The 4,694-nt window shown below is 31.5% G+C and overlaps 1 non-coding gene across 1 annotated transcript; it reads left to right on the top strand.

Moving 5' to 3' along the window:
- The first annotated feature begins 3,710 nt into the window (after positions 1 to 3,710).
- On the top strand, positions 3,711 to 3,785 carry Trnas-gga. Its single transcript has one exon. It is a non-coding gene; the product is annotated as a tRNA-Ser (tRNA).
- Positions 3,786 to 4,694: the final 909 nt, after the last annotated feature.

The following is a 4,694-nucleotide window of genomic DNA, read 5'->3' as shown; positions in this document are numbered from 1 at the left end:
TAAACTGTGTCTTGAAAGTTTTGCTACTGTATATAAGATCGGCTTTTAAATGGGAATCCTTAAGAAATTTCGTTGCTTTAGCTCCTATAAAACCATAATTCCAGAAATCAACCTTCATAAGTGAATATTCAAAAAGAATAAGAGAAAGATAGCGCGTTATTTTTTAAAGTATACTACTTTTGGCGCGTTAGAGAAAAATAATTAGAGTAATTTTTTTCCGAGCGTCTGTAAAAGGAACTTCATGAAGTTTGTCGGTATTTACGATGCGCAGCAAAGCGATTTCAAGTTTACGGCATAAAGTTGTCTTTTCTTCTTCTTCCCCTTTTTTCCTCAAGCGGGTCACTCATCCAAGTACTAATCGTACTCAGCGTTGCTTGACTTAAATGATCGACCGGAAAGTAGTTTTATCACCGCAGCACAGCCGTTGACGAATAAAGTTATTGGATATATCTCCATTATATTAATGTGGACTGATAAGTTTCTTTCTATTTTTTGTTAACTTAATAAAAAAGAATAATTAGTAGCTTATATTCTCATACTTTCAATCCTTCCCCTTTTTACCTAGTCAAGCTATATATATATATATTGTTACGGCCCTGTTTCGAGCCGTCCTTGGAAAAAGGACGTGAAGGCCGTTTCTAAGCTACGAGTTGTTGATCGACAGAACTTGACAGGAGCTCGGAAAGTACTGACGTGTTTGTAATACGGGAAACTGTAGAAAGAGCCTTAACGGTTGTAAGAGTTCGCGCTGTTTAATAAAGTTCTGTTCTTGTTGTTTTACGAAATCTGTGTTTTGGGCGGGAGCGTTACAATATATACGTGTTTGTATTCTCGAAAACAATTATAACCTAATAAAAACTCTCCTAGTTCTAAAATCATTAAATTATTTGCTTATTACTTTAAAGTAAATCCTGCAGATAATTTGCAAATACATCCGCAAGCCACGACCTCCCGTCAAATTATCTTTCAAGCCTTCTACTGTTAATAAACGGTATACCCGAAAACAGTTATAAAAACTTTTTCTTGATTTACGATTTTAAAAAGATTACTGGTAGGAAAGCCAGTAAAACATGATCTGTTCATTCTCAATTATGTTAAGAAATGCAACGTCTTTTAACTTAAGTTTATTTGGATTAACTTTTTAGTCTTCCTAAGTCTTTTTTAAAGATTCAGGGCTCAGCCTTTTCTTTAAAATCCAGTTTGTTTGCCTCAGAAAAGACTTGATTAAAACTTTCTTGTATTTTGGTAGATCTTTGTCGGTAATTGTTAATAATTGACTTATATACCTTGCACAAATATCGTAATCTTTTTACTTTCTTTATTTTGAGATGAAAAAAGAAGTCTTTCCTTCCCAATAACTAGTCATAGTTTTTTTTAATGAATCATATAGGCAAACGCACTTTTCACTTCCCCCTCTCTCTTCCTTTTCTTACTTCATTAGTTGTAACAATAAATAATAGTATATACCATTTTAATTTTATTGCTTTTTACAATTTGTTTACTAAGTTTTTATAAGAGGAAAGAAACCCTTTTTTGAAATTATACTTTTTTTGGCGCGTTTAGGAAAATGTGATGGGAGAGATTTTCCGAGCGACATAGTAAAAATCGACACCACGAAGTTTATCGGTATTTACGATGCGCGGAAAAGCGATTTAAAATTTACGGCATGAAACCGGCATTTCTTTTTTTCTTTCTCTTTTTTTTCTCAAGCAAGTCATCGATCCACTTAATAATCGTTCTCAGCGCTGCTTGGCCTTAATGATCGAGCGGGATTCAGTGCTGTCACCGCGCTATAACCGTTGACGCATAAAGTAATTCAATATATCTTCCTTATATTTAGTGTAAACTAATATTTATGTTTTGTTTTTTCTTTTTTTTTTATTCTTTCTTATATACATAATATATCAATCAATTGAAAATATGTTTCCTTTCTTTTATTTGTTAAATAAGTATATAATAATAATTAGTAGTTTATCTTTTCAAACTTCCAATCTTTCCCCTTTTTACCTGGTAACGCTGTATATACAATAACCAATAAATAAATAAATGAATAAAATATAATAATAAAAGAAATATAATTTGCTTACATTAGCAAATATTATTGATCATCAAGCAGGATACAGAGGACAGGTTTTTTTATCAACTGTATTCTGTATAAAAAGAAAATTAATAGTAATAATATTAATAATAATAATAATAATAATAATAATAATAATAATAATAAAAATAATAATTTATATTCGTTTTTTTTTTAAGTTATTTCTTTGAAGTTTTTTTTAAGGTTATTAAGGTTATATTCATTTTGGTACGCTAAAGAAGTATAACTTCTTCCGTGCGTTCGTAATTACACAAATCAGATTTTTTTTCATTTTAAGGTGTGTCTTTGCTATCATCCGTTAGAACAGAATAGAGCGACTACTTGCGAAAAATGGCCAATTAGAAGGCTTATGACAGAAGTACTAAGTGTCAGTATGCAGAAAGGTTCATATTTGGAAAATTTTAGAGGTATTGCAGCGTGCTTTACGAATATATGTTAATCATCTAAGATTGTTTCTGATCGTGATAAAAAGTTTCATAATTAATTTTTAATTGGTAATAAAATTACAATTTACTTACAGCTGTTAGGTTTTAATATAAAAATTAGGAATATAAAAAGATTTTAGTCACAAAAATACTTTAAACATTTTTAATTATTAATATAAATATTAAATATTAATTTACTAGATCTATAAGAGCACTACTCTTTTATTGGTTTAAAAATTTCATATTCCGCTTATAAAAACGATCGTAAGACTGATAGATATCACATAGAAGTTCTTAATACCTGCAAAATAATAGAAAGTTTAAAGAAATTTTAGTAAATTGTATCCTTTTCACAGATCTTTACTGAAAATTTAATTTCTCAGGATTCCAAATAAAAATGCAAAAATAAAATTTCATTTAAATATTGAAAAAAATACCATAACTGATTGTTACTTTTATTAAAAATATAATGATATTTTTAAAAAAATAATAATTTAAAAATATCGTGCTTAAATGTCGCATACAAATTAACATTATATTTTTAATAGCTTAATATGTCTTTTTCTTTATAATATTTTCTTTTTCTAGTTATTAAAACACTTAATATAAGACCCTTAAATGTTTTATTCAAGAAGATATTAAATTATAAGAAATAGTTCTATATTTTTTTTTGATTAAAGAACATATTCTACCGAGTAGAAGAATTTTAGTAATCATAAGTCAAAATGTAATTTTGTTCTAAGATATTAATATTTCTGTATGTTAGTGTCATGATTTACTTATAACTAGATTATCGATACTTAAAAAATGTGATTTACATGTCTTCGTTACGGATCCATACACACTTAACATCTTCGTATGAAAACCGAACTTCTTTGAAAATTTCGCATCTCTGATAAAAGATAAAGCAAACATTGCGAATAAGGTTTAATAATTCATCTGTTTGTATTGCTTTTTACTGCGAATAATATATTATAATATGCACCTAAAACATTTCCATAAAAAGATATCTGCCTTTAAGCAAGCGCGTACCACGAGTGTCTCGCGCTAGTTTTATGACACCCTTTAGTCAGCTTACGCTGTAGCTACAACTGGTTATTTATCGCTATAAGATATATATATATGTGGGTTGCGAGCACCTCCAAGCCAAACACTTAAATAGGCATTCGTGAGGAGATTGGACGATGGGCCCTGGATAGCTCAATGGTTAAGAGCAGTCGCCCGGAAAGCGGAAGACCCGGGTTCGAGTCCCGGTCCAGTCAGTCCAACGGCCCAATTTTTTTCACGAATCCTACATATGGGGGCTCGTCCGGGATGGAGGTTTGCTTCGTGTCACACTTCTACGACCGTGCAATAATTAAGGAAAAATAATTAAAGTTGAACATCTATCATAGAGAGGTTAGGCCGACGTAAAGACGTATAGTGGCGACGTGAACGGTTGGCTGGGGAACTAGGCAGACGGCCTTTAGGCAGCCCAGCAATGCGTTCAGGATTAAAGACGTAAAAGTAAAGATGTAAAGTAAAGACGTAAAGTAAAGATGTAAAGTAAGACGTAAAGTAAAGACGTAAAGTAAGACGTTGTACGACGAAGAAGGATTAGATGGTTCAAGGAAGAGGTTTTCCAATGACGAACATTCGGGGTCGAATGTAGTTGCAGGGGGGTAGAACGTGGGATGCGAGCACCTCCAAGCCAAACACTTAAATAGGCATTCGTGAGGAGATTGGACGGTGGGCCCTAGATAGCTCAATGGTTAAGAGCAGTCGCCCGGAAAGCGGAAGACCCGGGTTCGAGTCCCGGTCCAGTCAGTCCAACGGCCCAATTTTTTTCACGAATCCTACACATATATATATATATATATATATATATATATATATATTATGTATCTAAAATAATAAAAAGTTTAAATATTTAAATACTGCAATCACACTGACGAGTGTCGGCAATTTTATTTGTAAAGATGAATAATTATAGGCGTACAGCATAATATACATAATTGTACGCATCATATTCAATGTACCTATCTATTTGTCACTTGTATCTTATAACTTGCCTATCAGGTGAATCTTACCCTCGTTGGATTAAGTCTTCTATTAGACGGTACGTATTATGAAAATGTTGGTCATTTAGCATCTAAAATAAATAGTCATATAGGCAAAAATTGGAATAATTG

The sequence above is a fragment of the Polistes fuscatus genome, unplaced genomic scaffold, assembly GCF_010416935.1.
Source record: "Polistes fuscatus isolate 324 unplaced genomic scaffold, CU_Pfus_HIC Scaffold129, whole genome shotgun sequence".
Taxonomy (NCBI): domain Eukaryota; kingdom Metazoa; phylum Arthropoda; class Insecta; order Hymenoptera; family Vespidae; genus Polistes; species Polistes fuscatus.
The sequence above is the reverse complement of the archived record's forward strand: the minus strand, read 5'-3'. Positions and strand labels throughout refer to the sequence as shown.